General features: G+C 36.2%; 1 protein-coding gene across 1 annotated transcript in view; it reads left to right on the top strand.

The window, feature by feature from the left end:
• Positions 1–571: 571 nt before the first annotated feature.
• GRM3 (glutamate metabotropic receptor 3) overlaps positions 572–18178 on the top strand; it is a 449804-nt gene continuing 432197 nt past the window's right edge. The window contains exon 1 of the mRNA XM_068669971.1: positions 572–592. The gene's annotated coding sequence lies outside the window, so the exon portion shown is untranslated. The remainder of the gene's footprint in view (positions 593–18178) is intronic.

Below are 18178 nucleotides of genomic sequence, written 5' to 3' on the forward strand. Positions count from 1 at the left end.
CCATTCTGTTGATGTTGTTTTACTAATATATTAAATCATTTATATGGCAGCTTAGCAACCAGAATATATGAAAAATAGATGTCAGTCTTGAGCTATATCTGTGTGGAATTTGCACTTTATCTCAACAGCACAGCATTGCTCCTGTTCATGGAGAAAACAGCTGAGTGACCAGGTCTGTATGAGCTACAGACAGACTCTTCACTGAAAAAAAAAAAAATATATATATATATATATATATATATATTGTCCTGGTTTCAGTTAGCACAGAATTAATTTTCTTCCTAGTAGCTGGTGGAATGCTGTGTTTTGGCTTAGGATGAGAAGAGTGCTGATAACACCCCGATGCTTTAATTGTTGCAGAGCAGTGCTTATACTAAGCCAAGGACATCTCAGCCTTTTGCTCTGTCCTGCCAACGGACAGGCTGGGGGTGCAGTAAGAGCTGGGAGGGGACAGACCCAGGACAGGTGACCCAAACTAGCCAAAGGGGTATTCCATACCATCTGACGTCATGCTAAACAATATATAGGGGTGGCTAGCTGGGGGGAGGGGGCCGGACTGCTCGGGGTTAGGCTGGGCATCGGTCAGCGAGTGGTGAGCAATTGCATTGTGCATCACTTGTTTGTACATACTATTATTACTTTCCTATTATCACCGTTGTATTATTATTGTTATTATTTTATTATTATTTTGTTATTATTATTTTCCTGTCTTATTAAACTGTCTTTATCTCAACTCACGGGCTTCACTTTCCATTTCTCTCCCCCGTCCCAGAGAGGGAGGGGGGAGGGTGAGCGAACGGCTGCGTGGTGTTTAGCTGCCAGCCGGGTTAAACCACGACAATATATATATACTAATACTAATACTAATACCAATAATAATAATAATAATAATAATAATAATAATAATAATAATAATAATAATGAGAAGAAACACATTTTTTCATGTTTTTGTTGAAATTATACTGAAAAAATCCTTGAGTATCTGAGGCTGGCATCCATGGAAACATAATATTTGCAGGTTTGAATCATAAGAAAACTGTAAATGGCTGCATGAATTTACAACAAACGTTTAATTCCTTCAAGCAGGGAAGTCACAAGAGTTATGATTTAACAGACATGAAACCAATAAAGATGCATGACTATGCATATCCCTAACTTGATATTTCTGATACTACTCTGAAAAAGACAATGTTGCCTGCCCCATTCCCCTTGCCTCCCCGTACCAAAACACTATAGATATAATATTTCAAATTATATTAATTCCTCTTTTAATGTTTGTTAATTGCAACAGGAATAATATTGGAAATTTTGTTCATTCTTCTGACCCTGTTTCAGGTTTGCATTCTTCTTCTCTCTGCTGAGGTAAATGTATCTGACCCCTATTGTCATTCTGAACTGTTACAATATCTGAGCACTGTTCTGTTACCAAAGATGTTTAAGCAAGTCTTAGTTCTAATAGAAAATGTCTTCAGATTATTTAGTGGATCGGCAACCTCCATTATGTACCCATTTCTCAGATGTCTATTACCCACTCTTCTGCACTTGATCAGTCACTTCTTAGCTTTTGTTGGCACTTCTTAAGGGAATCTCCAACACTTTCTGAGTAGTGACCTGTCACTTTCTTCAGCAGCTGGACTGCCTTTTGTGTAGTGTGGTTTCTCACTGTGTTTTTATTCCATTCACCTAGTTTGGGGGAAAATGAGAAGAAATAGAGTTTTCTAAAATGTATTAAGTAGTGTGGGTTTCACAATTCCTCACTACACAATGACATCCTTTGGTTTTGTTTGGGTTTACAGGCATGCTGAAAAACAGATAAGTCCCTAACTAAAGTCACAAACAAACTATCCATTCTATGGAGGCTTAAAGCATTACTGAGGGGCAGTGCCTAACCACTAGTGTTTCCTTACCATCCAGTGAATGCAAGATGATTGTGCATGATTCATTCTTGTCCCTGAACACTGAACTACATGGTCTGCACTATTGCACCAAAACATTTATTTCATCTCCTATTTTAAACTTTTCGGAACAAGAATTCTCTCTATTTAAATTGATTCATTTTAATAAGCATGATAGGCTTGTGTTCTTATTACTGGATATTTTTGTAAGACTAGCTCCAGAGCGGTGGTATTACTAGAGATCCTATGCATGGTTAAAAATAAAAATAATAACGTTTTAATTTAATAGATTGGAAAAAGACCAAGACATGTTTTAAAATAGCAGTTCTCCAAATTTTAACTGAATGGGTTGTCAAGTAAAAACAATTTCTATGCAACATCATTTTCTTAACTTCAAATATTATGAAAAACAAACAGTAACAACAACAACAACACAAATAAATAAACATACAAGCAAACAAAAACTTTTTAAATAATCTTCTGCTCATGACTTCCAGACCACAGAACCAGGGACTTTGGGCTACAGTTCAGAAAGTGCTACCCATCAGTGTTGGAACTTTTTCAGGAACTGGCTTTGCAAAATTTTTAAGATTATTTTTTTTATTATTATTATTTTTTCTTCTCATACATTTCTTAAACGGTCTTTTTAAACTTCAAGATTTTAAAAATCTTGAAGAATAATAGTTTGTGAATGAAAGGGGAAAATACTGCTGTGATTTTTAGTTAATATCACTGATAATAATAGTAATTATTTAGACACTGTTAATAAATGATATTATCTAAAATGTTTTGTGGTTCTAAACCCTGTTACTAAGGTAGTTCATAATCTTCTATCACCACACAAAGAATGAATCTTATCCTTACTGTTATGTCAAGATAGTCTTCATGGAAGTATTTAGATATGTAATTGGCAGAGAGAATAAAAAAAATATGCCTAATACTCCTCTGATTTTCCTATGGAATGATCCAAAAACACTACAATTTTTATGTAAAAGTCCCTTTTTTATGCAAAATTAGGGACTGTGTTGTATCAAAGACATGTTCATTGCTCTCCAAAAGCAATAAAAGTCCAAAATTGTTTAAAAAACAGAAATAAAGCAGAAGCTTTGAAGTGAAATAATTGACATTTTCAGATAGGAGGTATAGCACTGAGGTACTTTAATCATTGTAAGCTCTGGGGGTGCTTAACACCACCATTTATTAACTTAACCCTTAAAAATCATGATTTCTAAGAATTTTTTTTTTGCAGGAGCAAATTCAGGCTTTGACCATGTGGAAATAATTCCAAGATTTTCTATATATTAAGTAACAAAACAACCTAAGTTATCTGAGCCAGTTCTGAAAATGTGACATACATACATGTATTTCACTGACATTGAATATTACCTAGGGTATAAATGCCTGAAGGTCCTTTAGAAGTTGTGTAAACATGCATTAACTTCTTTTATTCTTTTTCATAGGTTCCAGTTCTTTCTGAATATGTGGGTATAAGAATTTACAATAACATATCCCTGTTTTTAAAATTCAGTTAAAAATAAAGCAAACTGACTTTCTGTAAACAAATATCAGATTTATTCAGTAAGGTTATTCATTGTAGGTCTAGAGAAAGTATTATCTTCTCTTTACGACTGTGATTACTTTTGTTCCTGATATGCCAGGTGGTTTCAAAGAAGATTTACATTTTCCTATAGACTTAGTCAAAGTACTGGGGAGAGCAACTGTGAAGAGAAAAGATGACTATGACTTCATATGCATAAAATATATTTTCTATGAAATGTTTCATAGTTTACTGTAACATCAAAATTATTCATCCATGCAAAAAGGATACAATAGTGATACCAGATGTAAGATGTTCTATATAGCTCTAACAAGGGAAAACTGTTTGAGAGATAAGGATACTATTAGAAAGAATGCAGAAATTACAGTATATCTGTGTTATAGATATGGAGAAGAAATTGAATAGAAAGAAAGATTCTAATAACTGGGCTCAGCTGGACTTCTTTATTCTGGACATTTCAGTGTATATGCCTTAATATTTGTTGGCTAAATTGCATCTATAACCAGACAATACGAATTCATCCTGCAGTTTGGCCTTTGCATTTAGCAGAAAGCCATATAAAATTCATACCAACAAATCAATGCAAGATCAAAATCTCATTTCTCACTTCTCTCAATGCTATTGTTAGAATCTTAACAAGCAACTGTTTGATATTATTGTTTTGTTTTTACAGATTTACAGATACTATTTTACTATTTTATATTATGTAGTAAAAGAAATTCCCTACTAGAATTCCAGGTCTTGGGTGTGTCTGGCATTTACTTTATCTGCTTTGAAGGTCTTCTCAAGGGCTGTGTCTGATTGATAGGTTGCCGCCCTTAATGAACTGAACATGAGGCACATCTTCCTCCCTGTGCACATTCTCTTCTTTCAACATAAGCTTGCTCTGGGGTAGTTATTTGGCAAGCGTAAAACGGCTGAAATGAAAGAATAACTTGTAAAAATTTTGAAACCTCGGCTTAACACTTTTTGTTAGCAGTAACAGTTGAAAATGATAAAAACTGTTTAACCTAAGTGAAAGATAAAGTATTTCAGGGAAAAAAAAAATAAAAAATCACATGGATGTTGATCCATATTAGCTTTTATACATTGACCAGGTTACATTGAGCAGGTTAATCTGGAGTAAACTAATGAAACTAGTGTGACAGGAATATTTGGAAAATGTTCTTAATTAAACAAATTTAATGAAAACAATATAACCAGCAGTGTTATTTTTAAACAGTTAAGCATATTTGCACAAAAGTATTAGCACCACATGCTGTCCAAGAAAATATGTTGGAAGGTAATCAGGGAAAAATAGAATTAAAAAGATATTATTATCTATCTACTAAAATACATATCTGCAGGACCCAAAATGTAAGTAGAGAGTAGCTAAAGGTAGAGAAAAGCAAAACTGAAGTTTTACAGGAATTAAACACTCAATACATCTATCTGTCTTTGTAACTCAATCAAAATCACAGTCATTTTTCATATATGTCATAACTTTCAAATCTTTTTTAGAGACCCCAAATCTTTGGGTCACTTTTATTTTAGTAACTTCTATCAGATGTGGAGTGTTGAGGGAAAGATAAGGCACAGAATTTATGAGCGTATCACATTTATTAGCTAGTACATGTAGACGTGAGCTAGGACAGTTATGTTATGGGAATAGCTATGGCTTGCCTTTGTGTAGATGAAGATATAAGTGAGATATAGACTAACATACATTCACAGTACTGCGGTACAGTCACCTGATGAGTTTCTGTAAGTCAGATATCCATCAGTGAAGTGAAGAAGTATTATATTCTGCTGTTCCTTAAAACAACTAATCCTCAATATTGCTGATTTACCATCCTCTGAATCAACACTTTTTCTTTCAGATTTCTCACTGGTGTTTTTCTTCTGAAATATAAACTATCATTAACACAGCAATCTCACTTCTTTGTTTCCACCATTTTATTATGCACAATTTATGTGCATAGTATATGCTCTCTCACAGATTAAGAGAAAAAGCTGCTGCTCAATGCTAGCTGCACCTACTTCACACAGCCGAGCCTCCCAAAAGGTGACCTGAGCCTTTTCTAGGTGACCCTGATCAGCAGGTTGGTTGGACTAGATGATCTTCTGTGGTCCCTTCCAACCTTGCCCATTCTGTGAAAAGTGGTGCGAGGTCACATTGCTGGTTATGTAAGTCTAATGACACATGGAAGTGCAGACTATCCATGTGCAGTTGACCAAGATGTTATGTTCCCTCTAACACGTGTTTGTTACCTGTGGGCTTGGTGTCTGAAATTTATATTTAGAGATGAAACCTCATTCCAGCTATGTACATTGAACTCATACTGATCTCCATCAGCAGAGAGTCTGTGCTGGTTTTCAGACATTATTGATAATCATGATATTGATAATTGATCATTTTTAGACTTTATTTATAGTCTACCACAGCAATCACTGTCTGTGGGCATGACCAAGATGCTCATCAGTAGCAAAATATTCCTACATTCAGCTGTCCTTGTTTGCAGATGTGCTGCACAGCTGTTTAGAGAAATAACTCATTATCTGTCAGAGAAATAACTCATTATCTGTCAGCTATCAGGACATTGTTATTTAACCCACCAAACTTGAAAGAGAGGCAAAAGGTTTTAGGTGCTTCAACATGAACAGGTGAATCTGTGTTAGTCTTCCTTACAAAAATTACACTCATATAGTAAACCAAACTTGTCTTTCCAATGGACACTGTCAATGGCATGATGACAATAATCTTCTGCTTAGTTCAATGTTTTAAAGTTTAAATTCTTTCCTAAGTACAAAGATTGAAAGACCTAAAGCTAGATTTCATCCTAGATGTTAACTGCTTAATGTCAGTGAGGGTTTGTACATTTTATGAAGTTTTGATAAAGTCAGAAAAAGGAAGAGTGTCACATCATTGTGACCATTCTGTTGTTGACTTTTTTGTTCCCCCCTGTTTTTTTCTGTTAGCACTGGAATGCCTCAAAAATGGGAAGGAAAGATCTGCTGTCAACAACTATTTAAAGACTCTTTCTGCATGGATCATTTGTGGAGCTTTTAGAGCAGGTTTTTCATTTAACTCCATATTGAGATGACTGCCTAACATAACTCTTAGCTCAGGGTTTGCTCCCTTAAGTGTTCACTTTGGATTGCTTAAAAAAAAATACAAAAAATATGACTGTATTTGATAGGAAAAACAAAAACAAAACTAAACTAAAAACTAATTGGAGAATCTCAGAAGGGGAAACTAAAATCACCCAAGATTTTTCCTTCAGTACTTCTATAAGATCCTCAAATGAAAGTTGGCTCCAAAAGACAATTTCCTCCTGTGCCATGGATGTTTTCCATCAACGTTCTGGTTTTCCTTATTAATGTCCTAAAAATCCCACTGTGAAGCATTTCCCCTGTTCTTTCTCCTAGAACTGACAGAAAACTTGCTGTTTTTTTCTTCTTTTTAGCAGGCTCATTTTCTTTAAAAACCCAACAGGTCACCTAAGGAATTTTAGTTATCCCCTGATAAAATACCATTTTTTTTTCTTCAAATTTCACTTGTTCTTTGGTTCAGAACAATGACTTATCTATGTTGCTATTGACAGTTGTATTTATTAGTTTTGTTTTCCTGGCTGTAAGTCAATTATGACAGTTACAGTCAGAAACTTATCAGATATTGATACGACACTACTTTTTTTTTTTTTTTTTTTTTTGAGCACAGGAGATGAAAAGTTTTTAGATATGTCTTGACACCTCTTCACTCTTTTTTTTTTTTCCAATATAAACATGTAGACATAGTTTGCCACCTTGTGGCAAATCTGTTTTTGAAAACTGCAATATTGCCATAAATTGCCATAAAAACCACAACTATTGCCATAAATCATATCTGACTGCAATTATTGTCTCTAATCTAAGTCTGTAGTTGAAGACAATGAATTTCAAAACAAATGAAGTCTTGAAAACATTGACTGTCTTGTTTAGAAACCAAAATACATTAAAAAAATATTTTTCTAAGTAACATCTCAATTTAACTGCTATTTGCAGCCAAGAAAAAAAATTTAAGTATTGTTCATGCTAGCCTTGGATGTAATATAATTTATGCAGGCTGTTGACCGCTAACTAACTAAAAGCAAAATCTTTCATGTGTAAAGGTGTAGTCTCATTAAGGGATTTTTTTTTTCTTCCCTGGAGACCAGTGTTTATGGTTAAACTACCACAAAACATAAGGTATTAAAAGTAGCTGATGTTTCAGTTTGTCAGTGTAACCACAAGTAAACATTTGAAAATTTGACTGGGTCAACCAGAAATAAACATATTGCAGAATTATTTTCTGTACTTTACCACACATTTTAAATAAAAGCAAGAGCTTGAGTAGGCTTACATATATTAATGAAAAAAAGGTAGAAACAGAGGTCCTAACACCTTTCTACCTAATTTAGAGATATAGCTACAATTAAAATGTGTGTTTAACACATTAGACGTGTAAAATCTACCTCCTCTGTCTGGTATATTCACTAGTCAAATATTTTATAAGAAGGTATACAAACAACTGTTTTGGACAAACATCTGAAACCTGAGTGTCAAAGGATTCATTTCTTATTGTGAACAGGGAAAAAAAGTTCACAAACCCCAGTTCACCATATGCCAGAGACACCCTCTAGAAATTGAATCTACATTGTCCTGCTGAATGTCTCTCCATAGAATGTCATTCCACAGAATGTCTCTCCTTCCTCCAAATTTTTGATTTTCCTATTATATATTCCTATATTTTCAGTCATTTGAAGAGTTGTAAGTTACCTGAAATCATTTTCTATTGGTTAGCTAGTAGAAAGAAGAAAAAAAATATATTCTTATTTGGGACAGACTGCTGTTTTGTTTGTTTGTTTGTTTTCTGGAGGTCAACAAACTAAGTTACGGTGTTTGTGGAAATACTAGGATATGCTCAGATTTAGTAACTCATGTTTCAGGTCGTCTTATCCTTAATTTTTTTCAAATGTAAATCCAATTTTGCCTTTTTTTTTTTTTTTTTCTTCTGAAGATATGTCCTAAACATTCTGGATGAAGGGATCAAGTGCACCCTCAGTAAGTTCACAGATGACACCAAGTTAGGTGTGTGTGTCGATCTGCTCAACACACAGGTAGGAAGGCTCTGCAGGAGGATCTGGATAGGCTGGACTGATGGGCTGAGGTCAACTGTATGAAGTTCAACAAGGCCAAGTGCCGGGTCCTGCACCTGGGGTGCAATAACCCCAAGCAGAGCTACAGGCTGGGAGATGAGTGGTTGGAAAGCTGCCAGGTGGAGAAGGACCTGGGAGTGATGGTTGATAGTGAGCTGAATATGAGCCAGCAGTGTGCTCAGGTGGCCAAGAAGGCCAACGGCATCCTGGCTTGTATCAGAAACACTGTGACCAGCAGGGCTAGGGAAGTGTTTGTCTCCCTGTACTTGGCTCTGGTGAGGCCTCATGTTGAATACTGTGTTCAGTTTTGGGTCCCTCGCTACAAGAAGGACATCGAGGTGCTCAAAAGAGTCCAGAGAAGGGCGACAAAGCTGGTGAGGGGTCTGGAGAATAAGTCCTACGAGGAGCAGCTGAGGGAGCTGGGCTTGTTCAGGCTGGAGAAGAGGAGGCTCAGGGGCGACCTTATTGCTCTTTATAAGTACATTAAAGGAGGCTGTAGAGAGGTGGGGGTTGGTCTATTCTCCCATGTGCCTGGTGACGGGACGAGGGGGAACAGGCTAAAGTTGCGCCAGGGGAGTTTTAGGTTAGATGTTAGGAAGAACTTCTTTACTGAAAGGGTCGTGAGGCATTGGAATAGGCTGCCCAGGGAAGTGGTGGAGTCACCATCCCTGGAAGTCTTCAAAAGACGTTTAGATGTAGAACTTAGGGATATGGTTTAGTGGAGGACTTGTTAGTGTTAGATCAGAGATTGGACTCGATGATCTTGAGGTCTCTTCCAATCTAGACAATTCTGTGATTCTGTGAGTGCATGCAGAGTGCCTTTTAATTTTGTATGTTTCACTGCTTTGCTACAGGCTCTGAGGTATAAGGTGGATGTAGAAGAAAAATCCCTGTAATTTAGGTGTTTAATAATTATCCATAGGACTGCTATCCTAGTAAATTAATCGCCTACCACTTGCTACAGAAGAGTAACCAACAGTTTTTCACATACAGCTATTCACATGGAAATATTTCATTGGAAAGGGTTTTTCTCAGCTGCAAATGTATTTTCATTCAAGTTTTTAATTTTAGACTGTAAAGAGCAGTTGAAAAACTATCCAAAAAATAAAGAGCAATTCACGTAATTACACCAAACTGGCAGAGATTTCCACAACAAATCAGGTGCTTCTGTAGCATATAATGTACTAGCCCATTTGCGGATGTCATACGTACCCATACGTGGTTCTCTGGATAACTTTATCTCCATGTAGTAATAAAAATTGAACTGAATTGAAAGATAGAAAAAGAACCCACGGTTATTTCTCCAAGATATAGGACTCTACAGTCTTACTCTTCTTATGAACAAATCTTTCCTGCCTCCTCATCCTTACTGTTTGAATGTATATACCATTTACAAGGCCTATTTTTAGCTTATAGATTGATAAAATATTAATATATTATTCTGTTTCATCTTGCTTTATGGGCTGGTATTGCTATGCCAAGACTTCTATTTCCTCCTCCTATTATAATAGGTTTTCATCCTTTAGAATGCAGATACAAACCCCCATTTTGGCTCCATCTGAGGAGCAATTAATGTAGTTACAAAATGAGGGGAAACTAGATGGCTTTAGCCAGCTTCATCTTTCATTATCTGTATGCCAGACCAGTTTACTAGGTAAGAATACATAAATCTTAAGATTATTTTCACTTTCTGCAGCTATTTTGAGAAACAAAAATAAGAAAAGCAAATGGTTAACCCAGAATTGGCCATTTTCTGTGTTCAAGATAAGCACTCTACTATTTAACAATAGTAAGACTGAAAATCAGTGCAGAGTGGATCAATTCCTTTCCTCCCTCTGCCTACCTCTTTGTTCTGTTGTGTCCTTAATGCATAGCTCTCATGCAGAAGACAGAAAACTTGAGCTTTCTTGTAAAAACACAAGGGTTCAGGCTTAAGAGCTTCCTGATGTCTGAATTAAATGAATTTAGACCATCAGCAGATCAATCATACACTGCTGATCTACTCTGTTTTTCTTTTCTGTAAACATTTAACAGTATTGGTGCACCCAGAAGCACTAAATAATGATTTATTTTTGAGCCTCTAGCATATAAAAAGTCAGCATAAAATAAGGATGATTAATATTCTAACACATGTTGTCTGTAATGACTACCAATCTGAACTTTTAATAAAATCAGTAGCAGATCAAACCCAATGATGAAAAGATGAAAGCTGGAATCTCATGTAAATCTGAGTCCCAGTGCTTTGAATAAAAGGGGAGAAACACCACTAAACACCATGAATCTTCAGTAAAATTATGGGAGCCATGTAAGTCAAGAATGCAGTAACCAATTTTTTCTCCCTAAGTTAGTAGCCTTTGGGCTAACATGAAAGATATTCAGCTCTTACTGTGCATAGATTAGTCAGTCACTAGAGGTAACTGCCCGATTAGGGAGAAAGTGCTTTTAACAGTAGCTGAAGAATGAACAGCTGCAGATATTGTTACTCTATACTTCCGATGGTATAGCAGATTTGCTCTTCCCTTCATGCTCTAACATAATATGTAAGCTACCTTTGGGGGAATAATAGATAATGTAATTAAGTGTTGTGTAAATTTGTATCATTGAGGAGTTTTGCCTCTAAGCAAAAAATTTTGGAAATCTCTGAACTACAATGTGTTAATGAATTTAAATTACATTCCTTACCAATTATCTGATAACCAAGCCAAATTAACGAGTATTCTAGAACTTGTTCAAAGTTCTGACAAAAAATATGCAATTTATCAACTGTAAGGATTTGTGTACATAAGCCTCAAAATCTCCTCAAAATCTTTTTCATGAAAATACATTCTTGCTTTTCCAAGGTGCAGTAGAGACAGCAGATGTTGGTGGGAAGAGGTAGATGTTAAGCTGATTTATGAGGCAGCCTCACAGTTTTTTAGAGTTAAAAAAAAAAAAAAAAAAGTATTGACTCAGACTTTCTCCTAAAGGGCTAGACTCAACTCTTCAATTCATTTTGTTAAACAATCCTTGTCTGCATTCCAGAAATTCCTCTGATTTTTTGCCTTAAGCTAAATGACGAGTATTTGATAACTTTGAGATTTTTTTCCTCAGTAACCTTAACCCAAAACTCTCCCTGTTTTTACACATAAAATTTACCCTGGGATCTAGATAAATGCATGTAGGTGGTCATTCTATCTCTAAAACAAATCAGACCTAAAACCTCAGGCACGAGCACCTTTAGGGACTTCAGATTCATGTTTGAACCCAAATATTGAGGCTTATACTCTCTTCAACAGATAAGCAAACAGTAATCGGAAATCAGAGGTTTCATCTCATGCTGCTTAGAGGGAACCTTTGAAGGATGTAACATCATCTCTTCCTGTGTCAGAGAATAATGGATGTTAAAAACCACCCAACAAGTATAGTAAGGCATTCATATTTTCTTATGTATGCTGAGTCCAATTAAGTTTTCATGGGTTCCTGCAGGATTTTGTGGGTTTGCTTATTATGGAATGCCATAATTTTTTTTGGAACCCTTGGAGTTAAATCAACAGTCTCATGTATGTAAAGAAAATTGTTTTATCTGACATCTGCATGTGGGGGTTTTAACTTGACTTACTGTAGTAAAAAGGCTTATGAGGCTTTTTCTGTCAGTGTGCCCATTCATGTGCATTCCTAATTTTGCACTTCCGTTCTCTTCCCAGTGAAAATGATACTTTCTTAAAAGAATCCAACAGGGGAGTAGAAGTATCAAAGATAATTAAGCTCCTACCTGTTTTGTGAAAATGGATGACCAGCTACAGGAAGAGAACCTGCACGCTATGCCTAAGGGAGGAAAAATGGAGATGTTCATGTTCATGCCTCTGCCTCATGGGAAGAGGTTTTAACCAGTTCCCAGACAGGAAAACTTTCAAATGAAGCCTGTGCTTTCTTAGACTCTGAAGTCAGTCAAGCATAAAGCAGAAATATATGGAGCACAAGGTTTCCTTATTTCCTGTGCTTATGGAACTCTTCATTTAAGTAATTAGTCTTCATGACTGTATATAAATAGCTTATATAAAGGGAATGTTTCTGCTATTTTTTTAATTTTATTTATTTATTTATTTTGAGAGACAGAGAGAGAGAGAGAGCAGATGAAACAACAGTTGTGCAAGAGATTTCCCTTTATGAATTAACCTAACAACTGCAGGGTCAATTACCTCTTATCCTCCCATACAGCAGCTTGGAACAGCAGCTGTCTGTTGTGTTCTTGCTGCCTGGAAGGCATAAGAATATGTGATAGGTACATTGTTTTAATTAGCATTCTTGCATGGACTTACACATACTGTTAGATTTAGTACATGATGAAGGAGCTTGAAAGCTGTCAGAAGGAAGGCAGCTGTATGAGGTTGTTTTGATCTCTTGTTTACCTTGAATTTTCCAGGAAATGGCCTGATTTCTTTCTAAAGAACATTGCCAGTATGTCTTGTGTCTAAAGTATGGCTCATTGCTTTTCAGTCTCATTTCCTAAAAGTCCTGGCTGAGCAATATACCTCGTTTGCCCTGACATGCAAAAATAACCATGACTATTTCTTAAATTTCTGAAACAAGTTATATGGGAGACATACTTTCTAAGATATGCCTGAGCAATACTTTGGCTCTTCAGCCCTGCTATGATACCACAACATCTCATACTTTGCTCTAGAGGTACATGCAGCAAAATATCTTTGAAGGATTTTTTGTGGTACTTTTTTTTTTTTGCTTTGCAATATTGTCTTTTCACCAAGAGAACAAGATATAGCTGAGAATCTATTACTGTTGCAGACACTTCCGCCAAAACAATTTGCCTCGTCCTTGAAACTGGCAGCCTTCTCCTCCTTGTTTTTTTCACAGTTCTAACTGATTTACCAACTCTCTCTTTCTCCTTCCTTGTCACGTACAATTTTGGATTTTAAAGATTCCTAGATTCTTAATGATTTTGGGAAGGTGAGTCTGTCTGTGAGCATAAATTCTAAAAAGTTATTCTGGAAGAAAAAGCAAGAACTGAATAATCTAGGGGGAGAAGGAAAGGGAGAGGGAAAAAGTGCTCTGTCCCCCGGTATATCTGTAATGTCCCTCTGTTTTTAATCATAACTTTAAGGGTTTCATCCTGGGTTATCTACATTAGTAATCCCCAATGAATAAAACATTAGCACCTTTCCCCATGATAGCGCTATCCTGAAAGTGTTTCTCCACATTCCTTCACCCACACCTATTAACCAATAAATCTGTCTTTTAAAAAAAATATTGAAGATTTTCTGCTTTAACATTTCCTCCCTCCAGTCTAACAACAACAATGAAAAAAAAAGGACAAAGATTTCCCTTGTGTGAACAATGAGAGCTATTTTAGAGACCATTAACAAGATTTTTCTGAAAGCATATACTATTATCCGGCTACTGGTGCTTTTATTCTCATTATCAACAAGACAAATCATTTTGATTCAACTCTATTTATACATGTGGTTGACCAAGAGAAAATGTTTTTAAAAAGGCTCAATGAGGTGTTACTTAAATGTGGTTTTCAGCTTTAAGTGATTTATTATCTATAAATTGAAAGATTTCATTCCAGAAGGCTCTAGGACGCTGCACTCTTCCTCCTCAGTGCAAGCCGTGTTTGAGCTAAGATTACAGCAGGTGAACGTTTTAATGTCTGTTCACCAGACCCTATAAAATAATTATATCCAGGAACCATTTGGTTCTCATTAGATACAAGACTGAAGGAATAAAAACTTTTGAAGGAAGGAAACCTCCCTTTCCCAAGCAACACCCCACACCCTCATACAAATATCTTATAGACAAGTTCTTTCTCTCCTCAAAATATGCTTAGTAGGCACAGAAACCCAACTTCATGGACCTACCACTGTTTTTTAAATCCCCTGATGTTTTCATGTCAAAGGGCATTACTAATTAATGGCGTGTCTCAGTCTTCTTCTCCCTTACAGTGTTTTTCCTTCTGCTATATTTCATAGCTCAGAAGTTTTGAGTGGTTTCAGTTGCCTATTCTTGCTCTCTGTTGTCTCCAACTATTACTTTGAGCAGTGCTGTGGCTCTCTTGTATGATAGACCAGGGAATCATTGTCACTAGTTTGGAAAGTCATTTCAGTGGAGGCAGAAAGCAAACGCTCTCTTTCACATTTATGATTCTTGCTTTAATCTGTTTGCTACATTTTATGTAGATGAAGATATTCAGAAATTCTTTCTGTCTCAGAAAATCCGTTATAAATCAGACCCAGGAGATTCTGTTTCAATCTTCTCAATAGACCAGGCATCAGATAATTGGGTTAGAGCTTCTTTTTTTTTTTCCTCTCAGAACATATCTTCTTCCAATTTAAGGTGTTCTAAGAATCTGTGATTCTGTACAGGACCGGAAGGAATGGCATGAATGTGTGACAGGGGAGGTCTTGGTTGGATATTAAGTAAAAGCTCTGCACCGAGAGGGTGGTTGGACATTGGAACAGGCTCTCCAGGGAAGTGGTCACAGCACCAAGCCTGCCAGAGTTCAAGGAGAGTTTGAACAGTACTCTCAGACACATGGTCTGATTTTTGGATGGTCCTTTGTGGACTTAGGAGTTGAGTTTGATGATCCTTGTGGGTCCCTCCCAACTCAGGGTATTCTATGATTCTATATTTTTCTGTTTCTTTCCCAAGGCCTTTGCTTCATTTTCTGTGACCAGAAATGTCACCGAAGTATGATAGGAAAAGAAAATTATCAGCAACTCCAATTGGGTATATAATGGACAGCAGAACATTGCATTTCTCAAGTCCAAAACCTCTTTTTTTTTTCATGGTACATGACAACTGTAGATCTTTTGTCATAATGTCTTATGTCTGGAATGGCTGATTTGGCAAGTCCTTAAAGGTAAACATTTACTGTGATTTTCTCTGTTTTTCAGATAATTAATTCATGATAAATTGTGGGAGTAAGATATACAGTTTCTTATGGGAATTATACTGAGTATTTATTTGCATCCTCAAGTGCCAAACCAGTTCCATGCATGCCACTGGTTCCAAACAGGCCTTCAAGCATCCTCCAAAATTTCTTTAAGACCAATGTGGTAAAGTTACTCTATTGTTCTGGGATATACTCATCAGATTAACATCAAGTACAGAACGTAGAAAGATCTTTCTTTCATTGATTATTAACTCATTAAACGTCCATTGAAAAAATACTAAGTAAAAAGGAGAAGCAGCTGAATTTTTAAGGTGTAAGTTTGTTTGCCAGAATTTCAAATTTATCATTATGACTCATCCTACATAACCACCATTTAAATTTCCTGTGTTTCTGAGATGTCTCTAGTTTGTAGCTGTCTCAGATGGTTTTAATTACAAATACACAAGAATAATTATAGTGAACGTAGTGAAAAAACACAGTTCACAGTGGACCTTGAGATTTAGGTCTACCCAATGCAAAAATAGGTTAAAAACAGCCTGTTTATATCCTACCATCAAGAAGATGGGTAGCAGATGTTGAATAATATTAATATATAGTGCAGGGGTACCAAGGGTGGTGTCCTTCCATCACAAAACACGAGTGTTTCTGTGGTTGTTTGTCTCATCATCTGCTATGAATATTTTCATCACTGTAACCACTTAATATGGTCTTCTATTTCTTATGGAAGCTTGACTCTAGGGTTTTAAGAGATGAGGCAATCTCGCATGCTGTAGAGACAGCTGTAGCTATGCTGTTAAGGTATTTTTAGTTTTTCTGAATTACAGAAGTTTGCCTACCTAACTTACTTGATCACTATATTCTTCCATCAGCAGACTGGATTCTTTCAAGTTAAAGAGAAAAGCTCTCCAGTTCTTCTTAGGTCATCCTCCCTTGTTTTATGTTTCATTCTTTATCAGGAACAAAATTAATTAATTAAGACAGGAAATGGAGAAAGCAAAAGCCTGGGTTAACTTTCTTTTTCTGCTGTGATTTCTCTTGCTTTCTTGGTCATATCTTTGTATGTCTTCTTTCCTTCTCTAGCTAGCAAGGTGCTCTTAGGATAAATACTTGAAAAAATCTTGAGTTGTGAAAATACTATAATAATAGAAGGAGATTTCTAACTTAGAATCATAGAATCATAGAATATCCTGAGTTGGAAGGGACCCTTAAGGATCATCAAGTCCAACTCTTGACACCACACAGGTCTACCCAAGTTCAGACCATGTGACTAAGTGCACAGTCCAATCTCTTCTTAAATTCAGTCAGGCTCGGTGCAGTGACCACTTCCCTGGGGAGCCTGTTCCAATGTGCAACCACTCTCTCTGTGAAGAACCCCCTCCTGATGTCAAGGACTTATTGTTCTGCACCCATTTTCTAGAAGAACATTTTTTTTATTAGTTTGAGACTGTTCCCCCTCACTTGACACCCTCCCCACTCTCTTTTCTACCCAGTCTCTCCCCACCTCCTCCCAGCAACTTGGAAAGCATCTCAGTTTTCAGACTTATTAAAAAGTAATATTTGTCAGGAAAGGATCTTCTTCTTCAGTGTCCTTCCTCTTTTTTTCCTTCCTCATTTCCTTCCTCTTCCAAGGCTCAGGTTGCATGACCCACATATCTTATGAGTTTAACTACCCATTATAGCATTGCTGTGGTTGAACCTGACAGGCAGCTCATAACCACACAGCCATTTGTTCACTCTACCCAAGTGGGATTGGGAAAGAATAAAATAAAATAAAATAAAATAAAATAAAATAAAATAAAATAAAATAAAATAAAATAAAATAAAATAAAATAAAATAAAATAAAAAAATAAAATAAAATAAAATAAAATAAAAAAGGTAAAACTCATGGGTTGTAATAAAGACAGTTTAATAGGATAGGAAAGGAAGGACAAATAATAGTAATAATAATGATAAAAGAGTATAAAAAACAAGCGGTGCACAATGCAATTGTTCACCACCCGCTGACCAATGCCTACCCAGACCCCAATAGCAGCAGCCCCAATCCCCCTAGCCAATTCCTCCATATTTATTGTTGAGCACAGCATCACGATATATGGGATATCACTTTGGCCAGTTTGGGTCAGCTGTCCTGGCTGTGTCCCCTTCCAGCTTCTTGTGCACCCTTGGCCTCCTCACTCTCAGGGTGGTACAAGAAACTAAGAAGTCCTTGACTCTGTGTAAGAACTGCAACAACCAAATATCGGTGTGTTATTAGCATTATTCTCATCCTAAACCTAAGACACAGCACCATACCAGCTACTAGGAGGAACATTAACTCTGTCTTGGCTGAAACCAAGACCTGCGTGTTCATGAGAAGACACTGACAAGAAACTCAGTCGTTTAGAATGGACCTGTTATTTTTGGAAATACAAATCTTTCCCCTGCCAATAAAGTTTATTTAGTATTCCAGTCAAAGCACACTTTCCTGATTAATTTTCCATTAAAAAATAACTCATAAATTGTGCTTCCCAGCCTCTTTATCTCTCCACAGGTAAAGATTATTGTGTGCTACAAGACACATCTTTGTGGAAGTCCCTTAAAAGTACATCTACAGTGTATGATGGTTACTTTATCATGAGGAACAGAGAATGAGAAATCCAAAATACAGAAACAAAGATCTTTTTTCTCTGGTCGTGCAAT

This window comes from Anas acuta, chromosome 1 (assembly GCF_963932015.1).
Source record: "Anas acuta chromosome 1, bAnaAcu1.1, whole genome shotgun sequence".
In the NCBI taxonomy this organism is placed as follows: domain Eukaryota; kingdom Metazoa; phylum Chordata; class Aves; order Anseriformes; family Anatidae; genus Anas; species Anas acuta.